Raw genomic sequence first — 20994 nt, 5'->3', positions numbered from 1 at the left:
TGTAAGTGAGTACACCCCTCTGTATTCTCAGTACGTTATACATACAGCACTCAGCATAAGTGAGTACACCCCCCTGTATCGTCAGTACGTTATACATACAGCGCTAAGTGTACGTGAGTACACCCCTCTGTATTCTCAGTACGTTATACATACAACGCTCAGAATAAGTGAGTACACCCCCTGTATCCTCAGTACGCTATACATACAGCGCTCAGCGTAAGTGAGTACACCCCCTTGTATTCTCAGTAAGTTATACATACAGCGCTCAGCAAAAGTGAGTACACCCCCCTGTATCCTCAGCACATTATACTTACAACTCTCAGCATAAGTGAGTACACCCCCCTGTATTCTCAGTACGTTATACATACCGAGCTCAGCATAAGTGAGTACACCCCCCTGTATAGTCAGTACGTTATACATACAGAGCTAAGTGTGAGTACACCCCCCTGTATCCTCAGTACGTTATACATACAGCGCTCAGCGTAAGTGAGTACACCCCCTGTATTCTCAGTACCTTATACATACAGCGCTCAGCAAAAGTGAGTACACCCCCCTTTATTCTTAGTACTTTATACATACAGCGCTCAGCAAAAGTGAGTACATCCCCCTGTATCCTCAGTACGTTATACATACAACGCTCAGCATAAGTGAGTACACCCCCCTGTATTCTCAGTACGTTATACATACAGCGCTCAGCATAAGTGAGTACACCCCCCTGTATAGTCAGTACGTTATACATACAGCGCTAAGTGTAAGTGAGTACACCCCTCTGTATTCTCAGTACGTTATACATACAGCGCTCAGCGTAAGTGAGTACACCCCCCTGTATTCTCAGTACGTTATACATACAGCGCTCAGCAAAAGTGAGTACACCCCCTGTATTCTCAGTACGTTATACATACAGCACTCAGCAAAAGTGAGTACATCCCCCTGTATCCTCAGTACGTTATACATACAACGCTCTGCATAAGTGATCACACCCCCCTGTATTCTCAGTACGTGATACATACAGCGCTCAGCAAAATTGAGTACACCCCCCTGTATAGTCAGTACGTTATACATCCAGCGCTAAGTGTAAGTGAGTACACCCCTCTGTATTCTCAGTACGTTATACATACAATGCTGAGAAAAAGTGAGTACACCCCCTGTATCCTCAGTGCGTTATACATACAGCGCTCAGCGTAAGTGAGTACACCCCCCTGTATTCTCAGTACGTTATACATACAGCGCACAGCATAAGTGAGTACATCGCCCTGTATTCTCAGTACATTATACATACATCGCTAAGCATAAGTGAGTACACCCCATGTATTCTCAGTACGTTATACATACAGCGCTCAGCATAAGTGAGTACACCCCCCTGTATTCTCAGTACTTTATACATACAACGCTCAGCAAAAGTGAGTACACCCCCTGTATTCTCAGTACGTTACACATACAGCGCCCAGTATAAGTGAGTATACCCCCCTGTATTCTCAGTACGTTATACATACAATGCTCAGCATAAGTGAGTACACCCCCACCTGTATTCTCAGTACGTTATACATACAGCGCACAGCATAAGTGAGTACATCCCCCTGTATTCTCAGGACATTATACATACAGCGCTAAGCGTAAGTGAGTACACCCCCCTGTATTCTCAGTACGTTATACATACAGCGCACAGCATAAGTGAGTACATCCCCCTGTATTCTCAGTACATTATACATACAGCGCTCAGCATAAGTGAGAACACCCCCCTGCATTCTCAGTACGTTATACATACAGCGCTAAGCGTAAGTGAGTACACCCCCCTGTATTCTCAGTACATTATACATACAGCGCTAAGTGTATGTGAGTACACCCCCCTGTATTCTCAGTAAGTTATACATACAGCGCTCAGCATAAGTGAGTACATCCCCCTGTATTGTCAGTACGTTATACATACAGCGCTAAGTGTAAGTGAGTACACCCCCCTGTATTCTCAGTACGTTATACATACAGCGTTAAGTGTAAGTGAGTACACCCCCCTGTATTCTCAGTAAGTTATACATACAGCGCTCAGCATAAGTGAGTACATCCCCCTGTATTCTCAGTACGTTATACATACAGCGCTAAGTGTAAGTGAGTACACCCCCCTGTACTCTCAGTACGTTATACATACAATGCTCAGCATAAGTGAGTACACCCCCCTGTATTCTCAGTACGTTATACATACAGCGCTCAGCATAAGTGAGTACACCCCCCTGTATTCTCAGTACGTTATACATGCAGCGCTCAGCATAAAAGAGTACACCCCCTGTATTCTCAGTACATTATACATACAGCGCACAGCATAAGTGAGTACATCGCCCTGTATTCTCAGTACATTATACATACAGCGCTAAGCGTAAGTGAGTACACCCCCCTGTATTCTCAGTACGTTATACATACAGCGCTAAGTGTAAGTGAGTACACCCCCCTGTATTCTCAGTACATTATACATACAGCGCTCAGCATAAGTGAGTACATCCCCCTGTATTCTCAGTACGTTATACATACAGCGCTAAGTGTAAGTGAGTACACCCCCCTGTATTCTCAGTACATTATAAATACAGCGCACAGCATAAGTGAGTACATCCCCCTGTATTCTCAGTACATTATACATACAGCGCTAAGCGTAAGTGAGTACACCCCCCTGTATTCTCAGTACATTATACATAAAGCGCTAAGTGTAAGTGAGTACACTACCCTGTATTCTCAGTAGGTTATACATACAGTGCTAAGTATAAGTGAGTACACCCCCCTGCATTCTCAGTACGTTATACATACAGCGCTAAGTGTAAGTGAGTACACCCCCTGTATACTCAGTACATTATATATACAACGCTCAGCAAAAGTGAGTACACTCCCCTGTATTCTCAGTACATTATACATACAACGCTCAGCAAAAGTGAGTACACCCCCCTGTATTCTCAGTACGTTATACATACAGCTCTCAGCATAAGTGAGTACACCCCCCTGTATTCTCAGTACATTATACATACAGCGCTCAGCATAAGTGAGTACACCCCCTGTATTCTCAGTACGTTATACATACAGCGCTCAGCATAAGTGAGTACACCCCCCTGTATTCTCAGTACGTTATACATACAATGCTCAGCAAAAGTGAGTACACCCCCCTGTATTCTCAGTACGTTATACATACAGCGCTCAGCATAAGTGAGTACACCCCCCTGTATTCTCAGTACGTTATACATACAATGCAAAGCATAAGTGAGTACACCCCCCTGTATTCTCAGTACATTATACATACAGCGTTCAGCCTAAGTGAGTACACCCCCCTGTATTCTCAGTACGTTATACATACAGCGCTCAGCATAAGTGAGTACACCCCCCTGTATTCTCAGTACGTTATACATACAATGCTCAGCAAAAGTGAGTACACCCCCCTGTATTCTCAGTACGTTATACATACAGCGCTCAGCATAAGTGAGTACACCCCCTGTATTCTCAGTACATTATACATACAGCGCACAGCATAAGTGAGTACATCGCCCTGTATTCTCAGTACATTATACATACAGCGCTAAGCGTAAGTGAGTACACCCCCCTGTATTCTCAGTTCGTTATACATACAGCGCTAGGTGTAAGTGAGTACACCCCACTGTATTCTCAGTACGTTACACATACAACGCTCAGCAAAAGTGAGTACACCCCCCTGTATTCTCAGTACATTATACATACAACGCTCAGCAAAAGTGAGTATACCCCCCTGTATTCTCAGTACGTTATACATACAGCACTCAGCATAAGTGAGTACACCCCCTGTATTATCAGTACGTTATACACACAACGCTCAGCAAAAGTGAGTACACCCCCCTGTATTCTCAGTACGTTATACATACAGCGCACAGCATAAGTGAGTACACCCCCCTATATTCTCAGTATGTTATACATACAGCGCTAAGTGTAAGTGAGTACACCCCTCTGTATTCTCAGTACGTTATACATACAACGCTCCTCATAAGTCAGTACATCCCCCTGTATCCTCAGTACGTTATACATACAATGCAAAGCATAAGTGAGTACACCCCCCTGTATTCTCAGTACATTATACATACAGCGTTCAGCCTAAGTGAGTACACCCCCCTGTATTCTCAGTACGTTATACATACAGCGCTCAGCATAAGTGAGTACACCCCCCTGTATTCTCAGTACGTTATACATACAATGCTCAGCAAAAGTGAGTACACCCCCCTGTATTCTCAGTACGTTATACATACAGCGCTCAGCATAAGTGAGTACACCCCCTGTATTCTCAGTACATTATACATACAGCGCACAGCATAAGTGAGTACATCGCCCTGTATTCTCAGTACATTATACATACAGCGCTAAGCGTAAGTGAGTACACCCCCCTGTATTCTCAGTTCGTTATACATACAGCGCTAGGTGTAAGTGAGTACACCCCACTGTATTCTCAGTACGTTACACATACAACGCTCAGCAAAAGTGAGTACACCCCCCTGTATTCTCAGTATATTATACATACAACGCTCAGCAAAAGTGAGTATACCCCCCTGTATTCTCAGTACGTTATACATACAGCACTCAGCATAAGTGAGTACACCCCCTGTATTATCAGTACGTTATACACACAACGCTCAGCAAAAGTGAGTACACCCCCCTGTATTCTCAGTACGTTATACATACAGCGCACAGCATAAGTGAGTACACCCCCCTATATTCTCAGTATGTTATACATACAGCGCTAAGTGTAAGTGAGTACACCCCTCTGTATTCTCAGTACGTTATACATACAACGCTCCTCATAAGTCAGTACATCCCCCTGTATCCTCAGTACGTTATACATGCAGCGCTAAGTGTAAGTGAGTACACCCCTCTGTATTCTCAGTACGTTATACATACAACGCTCAGCATAAGTGAGTACACCCCCCTGTATCCTCAGTACTTTATACATACAGCGCTCAGCATAAGTGAGTACACCCCCCTGTATTCTCACTACGTTATACATACAGCGCTAAGTGTAAGTGAGTACACCCCCCTGTATTCTCAGTACATTATACATACAGCGCACAGCATAAGTGAGTACATCCCCCTGTATTCTCAGTACATTATACATACAGCGCTAAGCGTAAGTGAGTACACCCCCCTGTATTCTCAGTACGTTATACATACAGTGCTCAGCATAAGTGAGTACACCCCCCTGTTCTCTCAGTACGTTATACATAAAGCGCTAAGTGTAAGTGAGTACACCCCCCTGTATTTTCAGTACGTTATACATACAGCGCTAAGTGTAAGTGAGTACACCCCCCTGTATTCTCAGTACGTTATACATACAGCGCTAAGTGTAAGTGAGTACACCCCCTGTATTCTCAGTACATTATATATACAACGCTCAGCAAAAGGGAGTACACTCCCCTGTATTCTCAGTACATTATACATACAACGCTCAGCAAAAGTGAGTACACCCACCTGTATTCTCAGTACGTTATACATACAGCACTCAGCATAAGTGAGTACACCCCCCTGTATTCTCAGTACATTATACATACAGCGCTCAGCATAAGTGAGTACACCCTCTGTATTCTCAGTATGTTATACATACAGCGCTCAGCATAAGTGAGTACACCCCCCTGTATTCTCAGTACGTTATACATACAACGCTCAGCAAAAGTGAGTACACCCCCTGTATTCTCAGTACGTTATACATACAGCGCTCAGCATAAGTGAGTACACCCCCCTGTATTCTCAGTACGTTATACATACAAAGCTCAGCATAAGTGAGTACACCCCCCCTGTATTCTCAGTACGTTATACATACAGCGCTCAGCATAAGTGAGTAAACCCCCTATATTCTCAGTACATTATACATACAGCGCACAGCATAAGTGAGTACATCGCCCTGTATTCTCAGTACATTATACATACATCGCTAAGCGTAAGTGAGTACACCCCCCTGTATTCTCAGTACGTTTTACATACAGCGCTAAGTGTAAGTGAGTACACCCCCCTGTATTCTCAGTACGTTACACATACAACGCTCAACAAAAGTGAGTACACCCCCTGTATTCTCAGTACATTATACATACAACGCTCAGCAAAAGTGAGTACACCCCCCTGTATTCTCAGTACGTTATACATACAGCACTCAGCATAAGTGAGTACACCCCCTGTATTATCAGTACGTTATACATACAATGCTCAGCAAAAGTGAGTACACCCCCCTGTATTCTCAGTACGTTATACATACAGCGCTCAGCAAAAGTGAATACACCCCCCCTGTATTCTGAGTATGTTATACATACAGCGCAAGTGTAAGTGAGTACACCCCTCTGTATTCTCAGTACGTTATACATACAACGCTCCGCATAAGTGAGTACATCCCCCTGTATCCTCAGTACGTTATACATACAGCGTTAAGTGTAAGTGAGTACACCCCTCTGTATTCTCAGTACGTTATACATACAGCGCTCAGCGTAAGTGAGTACACCCCCTGTATTTTCAGTACGTTATACATACAGCGCTCAGCAAAAGTGAGTACACCCCTCTGTATCCTCAGTACGTTATACATACAGCACTCAGCATAAGTGAGTACACCCCCTGTATTCTCACTACGTTATACATACAGCGCTCAGCATAAGTGAGTACACCCCCCTGTATTCTCAGTACGTTATACTTACAACGCTCAGCATAAGTGAGTACACCCCCCTGTATCGTCAGTACGTTATACATACAGCGCTAAGTGTAAGTGAGTACACCCCTCTGTATTCTCAGTAAGTTATACATACAACGCTCAGCATAAGTGAGTACACCCCCTGTATTGTCAGTACGTTATACAAACAGTGCTCAGCATAAGTGAGTACACCCCCTGTATCCTCAGTACGTTATACATACAGCGCTCAGGGTAAGTGAGTACACCCCCCTGTATTCTCAGTACGTTATGCATACAGCGCTCAGCAAAAGTGAGTAAATTCCCCTGTATCCTCAGAACGTTATACATACAACGCTCAGCATAAGTGAGTACACCTCCCTGTATTCTCATTTCGTTACATATACAGCGCTCAGCATAAATGAATGCACCCCCCTGTATCCTCAGTACATTATACATACAGCACTCAGCATAAGTGAGTACACCCCCTGTATTCTCAGTACATTATACATACAGTGCTCAGCATAAGTGAGTACACCCCCTGTATTCTCAGTACGTTATACATACAGCGCTAAGTGTAAGTGAGTACACCCCTCTGTATTCTCAGTACGTTATACATACAACGCTCAGCATAAGTGAGTACACCCCCCTGTATTCTCAGTACGTTATACATACAGCGCTCAGCATAAATGAGTACACCCACCTGTATTATCAGTACATTATACATACAGAGCTAAGCGTAAGTGAGTACACCCCTCTGTATTCTCAGTACGTTATACATACAACGCTCAGCAAATGTGAGTACACCCCCCTGTATTCTCAGTACATTATACATACAGCGCTCAGCAAAATTGAGTACATCCCCCTGTATCCTCAGTACGTTATACATACAACGCTCAGCAAAAGTGAGTACACCCCCCTGTATTCTCAGTACGTTATACATACAACGCTCAGCAAAAGTGAGTACACCCCCCTGTGTTCTTAGTATGTTATACATACAACGCTCAGCAAAAGTGAGTACACACCCCTGTATTTTCAGTACGTTATACATACAGCGCTCAGCCAAAGTGAGTACACCCCCCTGTATTCTCAGTACGTTATACATACAGCGCTAAGTGTAAGTGAGTACACCCCGATGTATTCTCAGTACGTTATACATTCAGCGCTCAGCATAAGTGAGTACACCCCCCTGTATCCTCAGTACGTTATACATACAGTGCTCAGCATGAGTGAGTACACCCCCCTGTATTCTCAGTACGTTATACATACAGCGCTCAGCGTAAGTGAGTACACCCCCCTGTATTCTCAGTACGTTATACATACAGCGCTCAGCGTAAGTGAGTACACCCCCCTGTATTCTCAGTACGTTATTCATACAGCGCTCAGCAAAAGTGAGTACACCCCCCTGCATCCTCAGTACGTTATACATACAACGCTCAGCATAAGTGAATACACCCCTCTGTATTCTCAGTACGTTATACATACAACGCTCATCATAAAGGAATACACCCCCCTGTATCCTCAGTATGTTATACATACAACGCTCAGCATAAGTGCGTACACCCCCCTGCATCCTCAGTACGTTATACATACAACGCTCAGCATAAGTGAGTACACCCCTCTGTATTCTCAGTACTTTATACATACAGCTCTCAGCATAAAGGAATACACCCCCCTGTATCCTCAGTACGTTATACATACAGTGCTCAGCATGAGTGAGTACACCCCCCTGTATTCTCAGTACGTTATAAATACAGCGCTCAGCATAAGTGAGTACACCCCCCTGTATTCTCAGTACGTTATACTTACAACGCTCAGCATAAGTGAGTACACCCCCCTGTATCGTCAGTACGTTATACATACAGCGCTAAGTGTAAGTGAGTACACCCCTCTGTATTCTCAGTACGTTATACATACAGCGCTCAGCATAAGTGAGTACACCCCCTGTATCCTCAGTACGTTATACATACAGTGCTCAGCATGAGTGAGTACACCCCCCTGTATTCTCAGTACGTTATACATACAGCGCTCAGCGTAAGTGAGTACACCCCCCTGTATTCTCAGTACGTTATACATACAGCGCTCAGCGTAAGTGAGTACACCCCCCTGCATCCTCAGTGCATTATACATACAATGCTCAGCATAAGTGAATACACCCCTCTGTATTCTCAGTACGTTATACATACAGCGCACATCATAAAGGAATACACCCCCCTGTATCCTCAGTACGTTATACAAACAGTGCTCAGCATAAATGAATAGACCCCCCTGAATCCTCAGTACGTTATACATACAGCGCTCAGCATAAGTAAGTATACCCCCTGTATTCTCAGTACGTTATACATACAGTGCTCAGCATAAGTGAGTACAACCCGTGTATTCTTAGTACGTTATACATATAGCGCTAAGTGTAAGTGAGTACACCCCTCTGTATTCTCAGTACGTTATACATACAACGCTCAGCAAAAGTGAGTACGCCCCCCTGTATTCTCAGTACGTTATACATACAACGCTCAGCAAAAGTGAGTACACCCCCCTGTATTCTCAGTATGTTATACATACAACGCTCAGCAAAAGTGAGTACACACCCCTGTATTCTCAGTACGTTATACATACAGTGCTCAGCATAAGTGAGTACAACCCCTGTATTCTCAGTACGTTATACATACAGCGCTCAGCATAAGTGAGTACACCCCTATGTATTCTCAGTACGTTATACAAACAACGCTCAGCATAATTGAGTACACCCCCCTGTATCCTCAGTACGTTATGCATACAGCGCTAAGGGTAAGTGAGTACACCCCCCTGTATTCTCAGTACGTTATACATACAGCGCTCAGCATAAGTGAGTACACCCCCCTGTATCCTCAGTACGTTATACATACAGCGCTAAGTGTAAGTGAGTAAACCCCTCTGTATTCTCAGTAAGTTATACATACAACGCTCAGCATAAGTGAGTACACCCCCTGTATTCTCAGTACGTTATACATACAGTGCTCAGCATAAGTGAGTACACCCCCTGTATCCTCAGTACGTTATACATACAGCGCTCAGCGTAAGTGAGTACACCCCCCTGTATTCTCAGTACGTTATACCTACAGCGCTCAGCATAAATGAATACACCCCCCTGAATCCTCAGTACGTTATACATACAGCGCTCAGCATAAGTGAGTACACCCCCTGTATTCTCAGTACGTTATACATACAGCGCTCAGCATAAGTGAGTACACCCACCTGTATTATCAGTACATTATAGATACAGCGCTAAGTGTAAGTGAGTACACCCCTCTGTATTCTCAGTACGTTATACATACAGCGCTCAGCGCAAGTGAGTACACCCCCCTGTATTCTCAGTACGTTATACATACACCGCTCAGCAAAAGTGAGTACACCCCCTGTATTCTCAGTACATTATACATACAGTGCTCAGCATAAGTGAGTACACCCCCTGTATTCTCAGTACGTTATACATACAGCGCTCAGCATAAATGAGTACACCCACCTGTATTATCAGTACATTATACATACAGAGCTAAGCGTAAGTGAGTACACCCCTCTGTATTCTCAGTACGTTATACATACAACGCTCAGCAAAAGTGAGTACACCCCCCTGTATTCCAAGTACATTATACATACAGCGCTCAGCAAAAGTGAGTACATCCCCCTGTATCCTCAGTACGTTATACATACAAAGCTCAGCAAAAGTGAGTACACCCCCCTGTATTCTCAGTACGTTATACATACAGCGCTCAACCAAAGTGAGTACACCCTTCTGTATTCTCAGTACGTTATACATACAGCGCTAAGTGTAAGTGAGTACACCCCTCTGGATTTTCAGTACGTTATACATACAACGCTCAGCATAAGTGAGTACACCCCCCTGTATCCTCAGTACGTTATACATACAGCGCTAAGTGTAAGTGAGTACACCCCTCTGTATTCTCAGTACGTTATACATACAACGCTCAGCATAAGTGAGTACACCCCCCTGTATCCTCAGTACGTTATACATACAGTGCTCAGCATGAGTGAGTACACACCCCTGTATTCTTAGTACATTATACATACAGCGCTCAGCATAAGTGAGTACACCCCCCTGTATTCTCAGTACGTTATACATATAGAACTCAGCGTAAGTGAGTACACCCCCCTGTATTCTCAGTACGTTATACATACAGCGCTCAGCAAAAGTGAGTACACGCCCCTGTATCCTCAGTACGTTATACATACAGCGCTCAGCATAAGTGAGTACACCCCCCTGTATTCTCAGTACGTTATACATACAGCGCTCAGCAAAAGTGAGTACACCCCCTTGTATCCTCAGTACGTTATACATACAACGCTCAGCATAAGTGAGTTCACACCCCTGTATTCTCAGTACGTTATACATACAGAGCTCAGCATAAGTGAGTACACCCCTCTGTATTCTCAGTACGTTATACATACAATGCTCAGCATAAGTGAGTACACCCCCCTGTATCCTCAGTACGTTATACATACAGCGCTAAGGGCAAGTGAGTACACCCCCCTGTATTCTCAGTACGTTATACATACAGCGCTCAGCATAAGTGAGTACACCCCCCTGTATCCTCAGTACGTTATACATATAGCGCTAAGTGTAAGTGAGTACACCCCTCTGTATTCTCAGTAAGTTATACATACAACGCTCAGCATAAGTGAGTACACCCCCTTTTTTCTCAGTACGTTATACATACAGTGCTCAGCGTAAGTGAGTACACCCCCTGTATCCTCAGTCCGTTATACATACAGCGCTCAGCGTAAGTGAGTACACCCCCCTGTATTCTCAGTACGTTATACATACAGCGCTCAGCAAAAGTGAGTACATCCCCCTGTATCCTCAGTACGTTATACATACAACGCTCAGCATAAGTGAGTACAACCCCCTGTATTCTCAGTACGTTATACATACAGCGCTCAGCATAAAGGAATACACCCCCCTGAATCCTCAGTACGTTATACATACAGCGCTCAGCATAAGTGAGTACACCCCCTATATTCTCAGTACGTTATACATACAGTGCTAAGTGTAAGTGAGTACACCCCTCTGTATTCTCAGTACGTTATACATACAACGCTCAGCATAAGTGAGTACACCCCTCTGTATTTTCAGTACGTTATACATACAACGCTCAGCAGAAGTGAGTACACCCCCCTGTATTCTCAGTGTGTTATACATACAACGCTCAGCAAAAGTGAGTACACCCTCCTGTATTCTCAGTACATTATACATACAGCGCTCAGCAAAAGTGAGTACACCCCCCTGTATTCTCAGTACGTTATACATACAGCGCTAAGTGTGAGTACACCCCTCTGTATTCTCAGTTCGTTATACACACAACGCTCAGCATAAGTGAGTACACCCCCCTGTATCCTCAGTACGTTATACATACAGTGCTAAGTGTAAGTGAGTACACCCCCTGTATTCTCAGTACGTTATACATACAGCGCTCAGCATAAATGAGTACACCCACCTGTATTATCAGTACATTATACATACAGAGCTAAGCGTAAGTGAGTACACCCCTCTGTATTCTCAGTACGTTATACATACAACGCTCAGCAAAAGTGAGTACACCCCCCTGTATTCCAAGTACATTATACATACAGCGCTCAGCAAAAGTGAGTACATCCCCCTGTATCCTCAGTACGTTATACATACAAAGCTCAGCAAAAGTGAGTACACCCCCCTGTATTCTCAGTACGTTATACATACAGCGCTCAGCCAAAGTGAGTACACCCTTCTGTATTCTCAGTACGTTATACATACAGCGCTAAGTGTAAGTGAGTACACCCCTCTGGATTTTCAGTACGTTATACATACAACGCTCAGCATAAGTGAGTACACCCCCCTGTATCCTCAGTACGTTATACATACAGCGCTAAGTGTAAGTGAGTACACCCCTCTGTATTCTCAGTACGTTATACATACAACGCTCAGCATAAGTGAGTACACCCCCCTGTATCCTCAGTACGTTATACATACAGTGCTCAGCATGAGTGAGTACACACCCCTGTATTCTTAGTACATTATACATACAGCGCTCAGCATAAGTGAGTACACCCCCCTGTATTCTCAGTACGTTATACATATAGAACTCAGCGTAAGTGAGTACACCCCCCTGTATTCTCAGTACGTTATACATACAGCGCTCAGCAAAAGTGAGTACACGCCCCTGTATCCTCAGTACGTTATACATACAGCGCTCAGCATAAGTGAGTACACCCCCCTGTATTCTCAGTACGTTATACATACAGCGCTCAGCAAAAGTGAGTACACCCCCTTGTATCCTCAGTACGTTATACATACAACGCTCAGCATAAGTGAGTTCACACCCCTGTATTCTCAGTACGTTATACATACAGAGCTCAGCATAAGTGAGTACACCCCTCTGTATTCTCAGTACGTTATACATACAATGCTCAGCATAAGTGAGTACACCCCCCTGTATCCTCAGTACGTTATACATACAGCGCTAAGGGCAAGTGAGTACACCCCCCTGTATTCTCAGTACGTTATACATACAGCGCTCAGCATAAGTGAGTACACCCCCCTGTATCCTCAGTACGTTATACATATAGCGCTAAGTGTAAGTGAGTACACCCCTCTGTATTCTCAGTAAGTTATACATACAACGCTCAGCATAAGTGAGTACACCCCCTTTTTTCTCAGTACGTTATACATACAGTGCTCAGCGTAAGTGAGTACACCCCCTGTATCCTCAGTCCGTTATACATACAGCGCTCAGCGTAAGTGAGTACACCCCCCTGTATTCTCAGTACGTTATACATACAGCGCTCAGCAAAAGTGAGTACATCCCCCTGTATCCTCAGTACGTTATACATACAACGCTCAGCATAAGTGAGTACAACCCCCTGTATTCTCAGTACGTTATACATACAGCGCTCAGCATAAAGGAATACACCCCCCTGAATCCTCAGTACGTTATACATACAGCGCTCAGCATAAGTGAGTACACCCCCTATATTCTCAGTACGTTATACATACAGTGCTAAGTGTAAGTGAGTACACCCCTCTGTATTCTCAGTACGTTATACATACAACGCTCAGCATAAGTGAGTACACCCCTCTGTATTTTCAGTACGTTATACATACAACGCTCAGCAGAAGTGAGTACACCCCCCTGTATTCTCAGTGTGTTATACATACAACGCTCAGCAAAAGTGAGTACACCCTCCTGTATTCTCAGTACATTATACATACAGCGCTCAGCAAAAGTGAGTACACCCCCCTGTATTCTCAGTACGTTATACATACAGCGCTAAGTGTGAGTACACCCCTCTGTATTCTCAGTTCGTTATACACACAACGCTCAGCATAAGTGAGTACACCCCCCTGTATCCTCAGTACGTTATACATACAGTGCTAAGTGTAAGTGAGTACACCCCTCTGTATTTTCAGTACGTTATACATACAACGCTCAGCATAAGTGAGTACACCCCCCTGTATCCTCAGTACGTTATACATACAGTGCTCAGCATGAGTGAGTACATCCCCCTGTATTCTCAGTACGTTATACATACAGCGCTCAGCGTAAGTAAGTACACCCCCCCGTTTTCTCAGTGCGTTATACATACAGCGCTCAGTAAAAGTGAGTACACCCCCTTGCATCCTCAGTACGTTATACATACAACGCTCAGCATAAGTGAGTACACCCCTCTGTATTCTCAGTACGTTATACATACAGTGCTCAGCATAAGTGAGCACACCACCTGTATTCTCAGTACGTTATACATACAGCGCTAAGCACAAGTGAGTACACCCCTCTGTATTCTCAGTACGTTATACATACAACGCTCAGCATAAGTGAGTACACCCCCCTGTATCCTCAGTACGTTATGCATACAGCGCTAATGGTAAGTGAGTACACCCCCCTGTATTCTCAGTACGTTATACATACAGCGCTCAGCATAAGTGAGTACACCCCCCTGTATCCTCAGTACGTTATACATACAGCTCTAAGTGTAAGTGAGTAAACCCCTCTGTATTCTCAGTAAGTTATACATACAACGCTCAGCATAAGTGAGTACACCCCCTGTATTCTCAGTACGTTATACATACAGTGCTCAGCATAAGTGAGTACACCCCCTGTATCCTCAGTACGTTATACATACAGCGCTCAGCGTAAGTGAGTACACCCCCCTGTATTCTCAGTACGTTATACATACAGCACTCAGCAAAAGTGAGTACATCCCCTGTATCCTCAGTACGTTATACATACAAGGCTCAGCATAAGTGAGTACACCCCCCTGTATTCTCAGTACGTTATACATACAGCGCTCAGCATAAATGAATACACCCTCCTGAATCCTCAGTACGTTATACATACAGCGCTCAGCATAAGTGAGTACACCCCCTGTATTCTCAGTACGTTATACATACAGTGCTCAGCATAAGTGAGTACACCCCCTGTATTCTCAGCACGTTATACATACAGCGCTAAGTGTAAGTGAGTACACCCCTCTGTATTCTCAGTACGTTATACATACAACGCTCAGCATAAGTAAGTACACCCCCCTGTATTCTCAGTACGTTATACATACAGCGCTCAGCATAAATGAGTACACCAACCTGTATTATCAGTACATCATACATACAGAGCTAAGCGTAAGTGAGTACACCCCTCTGTATTCTCAGTACGTTATACATACAACGCTCAGCAAAAGTGAGTACACCCCCCTGTATTCTCAGTACATTATACATACAGCGCTCAGCAAAAGTGAGTACATCCCCCTGTATCCTCAGTACGTTATACATACAACGCTCAGCAAAAGTGAGTACACCCCCCTGTATTCTCAGTACGTTATACATACAACGCTCAGCAAAAGTGAGTACACCCCCCTGTATTCTCAGTATGTTATACATACAACGCTCAGCAAAAGTGAGTACACCCCCCTGTATTCTCAGTACGTTATATATACAACGCTCAGCCAAAGTGAGTACACCCCCCTGTATTCTCAGTACGTTATACATACAGCGCTAAGTGTAAGTGAGTACACCCCTCTGTATTCTCAGTACGTTATACATACAGTGCTCAGCATAAGTGAGTACACCCCCTGTATTCTCACTACGTTATACATACAGCGCTCAGCATAAGTGAGTACACCCCCCTGTATTCTCAGTACGTTATACTTACAACGCTCAGCATAAGTGAGTACACCCCCCTGTATCGTCAGTACGTTATACATACAGCGCTAAGTGTAAGTGAGTACACCCCTCTGTATTCTCAGTACGTTATACATACAGCGCTCAGCATAAGTGAGTACACCCCCTGTATCCTCAGTACGTTATACATACAGTGCTCAGCATGAGTGAGTACACCCCCCTGTATTCTCAGTACGTTATACATACAGCGCTCAGCGTAAGTGAGTACACCCCCCTGTATTCTCAGTACGTTATACATACAGCGCTCAGCGTAAGTGAGTACACCCCCCTGCATCCTCAGTGCATTATACATATAATGCTCAGCATAAGTGAATACACCCCTCTGTATTCTCAGTACGTTATACATACAGCGCACATCATAAAGGAATACACCCCCCTGTATCCTCAGTACGTTATACAAACAGTGCTCAGCATAAATGAATAGACCCCCCTGAATCCTCAGTACGTTATACATACAGCTCTCAGCATAAGTAAGTATACCCCCTGTATTCTCAGTACGTTATACATACAGTGCTCAGCATAAGTGAGTACAACCCGTGTATTCTTAGTACGTTATACATATAGCGCTAAGTGTAAGTGAGTACACCCCTCTGTATTCTCAGTACGTTATACATACAACGCTCAGCAAAAGTGAGTACGCCCCCCTGTATTCTCAGTACGTTATACATACAACGCTCAGCAAAAGTGAGTACACCCCCCTGTATTCTCAGTATGTTATACATACAACGCTCAGCAAAAGTGAGTACACACCCCTGTATTCTCAGTACGTTATACATACAGTGCTCAGCATAAGTGAGTACAACCCCTGTATTCTCAGTACGTTATACATACAGCGCTCAGCATAAGTGAGTACACCCCTATGTATTCTCAGTACGTTATACAAACAACGCTCAGCATAATTGAGTACACCCCCCTGTATCCTCAGTACGTTATGCATACAGCGCTAAGGGTAAGTGAGTACACCCCCCTGTATTCTCAGTACGTTATACATACAGCGCTCAGCATAAGTGAGTACACCCCCCTGTATCCTCAGTACGTTATACATACAGCGCTAATTGTAAGTGAGTAAACCCCTCTGTATTCTCAGTAAGTTATACATACAACGCTCAGCATAAGTGAGTACACCCCCTGTATTCTCAGTACGTTATACATACAGTGCTCAGCATAAGTGAGTACACCCCCTGTATCCTCAGTACGTTATACATACAGCGCTCAGCGTAAGTGTGTACACCCCCCTGTATTCTCAGTACGTTACACCTACAGCGCTCAGCATAAAAGAATACACCCCCCTGAATCCTCAGTACGTTATACATACAGCGCTCAGCATAAGTGAGTACACCCCCTGTATTCTCAGTACGTTATACATACAGCGCTCAGCATAAGTGAGTACACCCACCTGTATTATCAGTACATTATAGATACAGCGCTAAGTGTAAGTGAGTACACCCCTCTGTATTCTCAGTACGTTATACATACAGCGCTCAGCGTAAGTGAGTACACCCCCCTGTATTCTCAGTACGTTATACATACACCGCTCAGCAAAAGTGAGTACACCCCCTGTATTCTCAGTACATTATACATACAGTGCTCAGCATAAGTGAGTACACCCCCTGTATTCTCAGTACGTTATACATACAGCGCTCAGCATAAATGAGTACACCCACCTGTATTATCAGTACATTATACATACAGAGCTAAGCGTAAGTGAGTACACCCCTCTGTATTCTCAGTACGTTATACATACAACGCTCAGCAAAAGTGAGTACACCCCCCTGTATTCCAAGTACATTATACATACAGCGCTCAGCAAAAGTGAGTACATCCCCCTGTATCCTCAGTACGTTATACATACAAAGCTCAGCAAAAGTGAGTACACCCCCCTGTATTCTCAGTACGTTATACATACAGCGCTCAGCCAAAGTGAGTACACCCTTCTGTATTCTCAGTACGTTATACATACAGCGCTAAGTGTAAGTGAGTACACCCCTCTGGATTTTCAGTACGTTATACATACAACGCTCAGCATAAGTGAGTACACCCCCCTGTATCCTCAGTACGTTATACATACAGCGCTAAGTGTAAGTGAGTACACCCCTCTGTATTCTCAGTACGTTATACATACAACGCTCAGCATAAGTGAGTACACCCCCCTGTATCCTCAGTACGTTATACATACAGTGCTCAGCATGAGTGAGTACACACCCCTGTATTCTTAGTACATTATACATACAGCGCTCAGCATAAGTGAGTACACCCCCCTGTATTCTCAGTACGTTATACATATAGAACTCAGCGTAAGTGAGTACACCCCCCTGTATTCTCAGTACGTTATACATACAGCGCTCAGCAAAAGTGAGTACACGCCCCTGTATCCTCAGTACGTTATACATACAGCGCTCAGCATAAGTGAGTACACCCCCCTGTATTCTCAGTACGTTATACATACAGCGCTCAGCAAAAGTGAGTACACCCCCTTGTATCCTCAGTACGTTATACATACAACGCTCAGCATAAGTGAGTACACACCCCTGTATTCTCAGTACATTATACATACAGTGCTCAGCATAAGTGAGTACAACCCCTGTATTCTCAGTACGTTATACATACAGAGCTCAGCATAAGTGAGTACACCCCTCTGTATTCTCAGTACGTTATACATACAATGCTCAGCATAAGTGAGTACACCCCCCTGTATCCTCAGTACGTTATACATACAGCGCTAAGGGCAAGTGAGTACACCCCCCTGTATTCTCAGTACGTTATACATACAGCGCTCAGCATAAGTGAGTACACCCCCCTGTATCCTCAGTACGTTATACATATAGCGCTAAGTGTAAGTGAGTACACCCCTCTGTATTCTCAGTAAGTTATACATACAACGCTCAGCATAAGTGAGTACACCCCCTTTTTTCTCAGTACGTTATACATACAGTGCTCAGCGTAAGTGAGTACACCCCCTGTATCCTCAGTCCGTTATACATACAGCGCTCAGCGTAAGTGAGTACACCCCCCTGTATTCTCAGTACGTTATACATACAGCGCTCAGCAAAAGTGAGTACATCCCCCTGTATCCTCAGTACGTTATACATACAACGCTCAGCATAAGTGAGTACAACCCCCTGTATTCTCAGTACGTTATACATACAGCGCTCAGCATAAAGGAATACACCCCCCTGAATCCTCAGTACGTTATACATACAGCGCTCAGCATAAGTGAGTACACCCCCTATATTCTCAGTACGTTATACATACAGTGCTAAGTGTAAGTGAGTACACCCCTCTGTATTCTCAGTACGTTATACATACAACGCTCAGCATAAGTGAGTACACCCCTCTGTATTTTCAGTACGTTATACATACAACGCTCAGCAAAAGTGAGTACACCCCCCTGTATTCTCAGTGTGTTATACATACAACGCTCAGCAAAAGTGAGTACACCCTCCTGTATTCTCAGTACATTATACATACAGCGCTCAGCAAAAGTGAGTACACCCCCCTGTATTCTCAGTACGTTATACATACAGCGCTAAGTGTGAGTACACCCCTCTGTATTCTCAGTACGTTATACACACAACGCTCAGCATAAGTGAGTACACCCCCCTGTATCCTCAGTACGTTATACATACAGTGCTAAGTGTAAGTGAGTACACCCCTCTGTATTTTCAGTACGTTATACATACAACGCTCAGCATAAGTGAGTACACCCCCCTGTATCCTCAGTACGTTATACATACAGTGCTCAGCATGAGTGAGTACATCCCCCTGTATTCTCAGTACGTTATACATACAGCACTCAGCGTAAGTAAGTACACCCCCCCGTTTTCGCAGTGCGTTATACATACAGCGCTCAGTAAAAGTGAGTACACCCCCTTGCATCCTCAGTACGTTATACATACAACGCTCAGCATAAGTGAGTACACCCCTCTGTATTCTCAGTACGTTATACATACAGTGCTCAGCATAAGTGAGCACACCACCTGTATTCTCAGTACGTTATACATACAGCGCTAAGCACAAGTGAGTACACCCCTCTGTATTCTCAGTACGTTATACATACAACGCTCAGCATAAGTGAGTACACCCCCCTGTATCCTCAGTACGTTATGCATACAGCGCTAATGGTAAGTGAGTACACCCCCCTGTATTCTCAGTACGTTATACAAACAGCGCTCAGCATTAGTGAGTACACCCCTCTGTATCCTCAGTACGTTATACATACAGCTCTAAGTGTAAGTGAGTAAACCCCTCTGTATTCTCAGTAAGTTATACATACAACGCTCAGCATAAGTGAGTACACCCCCTGTATTCTCAGTACGTTATACATACAGTGCTCAGCATAAGTGAGTACACCCCCTGTATCCTCAGTACGTTATACATACAGCGCTCAGCGTAAGTGAGTACACCCCCCTGTATTCTCAGTACGTTATACATACAGCACTCAGCAAAAGTGAGTACATCCCCTGTATCCTCAGTACGTTATACATACAAGGCTCAGCATAAGTGAGTACACCCCCCTGTATTCTCAGTACGTTATACATACAGCGCTCAGCATAAATGAATACACCCCCCTGAATCCTCAGTACGTTATACATACAGCGCTCAGCATAAGTGAGTACACCCCCTGTATTCTCAGTACGTTATACATACAGTGCTCAGCATAAGTGAGTACAACCCCTGTATTCTTAGTACGTTATACATACAGCGCTAAGTGTAAGTTAGTACACCCTCTGTATTGTCTGTACGTTATAAATACAATGCTCAGCATAAGTGAGTACACACCCCTGTATTCTCAGTACGTTATACATGCAGCGCTCAGAATAAGTGAGTACACCCACCTGTATTATCAGTACATTATAGATACAGCGCTAAGTGTAAGTGAGTACACCCCTCTGTATTCTCAGTACGTTATACATACAGTGCTCAGCGTAAGTGAGTACACCCCCCTGTATTCTCAGTACGTTATACATACAGCGCTCAGCAAAAGTGAGTACACCCCCCTGTATTCTCAGTACGTTATACATACAGCACTCAGCAAAAGTGAGTACATCCCCCTGTATCCTCAGTACGTTATACATACAACGCTCTCCATAAGTGATCACACACCCCTGTATTCTCAGTACGTGATAAATACAGCGCTCAGCAAAATTGAGTACAC

Source organism: Phyllobates terribilis, unplaced genomic scaffold, assembly GCF_046119375.1.
Source record: "Phyllobates terribilis strain yellow unplaced genomic scaffold, ASM4611937v1 Scaffold_9__5_contigs__length_417890890, whole genome shotgun sequence".
In the NCBI taxonomy this organism is placed as follows: domain Eukaryota; kingdom Metazoa; phylum Chordata; class Amphibia; order Anura; family Dendrobatidae; genus Phyllobates; species Phyllobates terribilis.
This window is presented reverse-complemented; position numbering follows the sequence as displayed.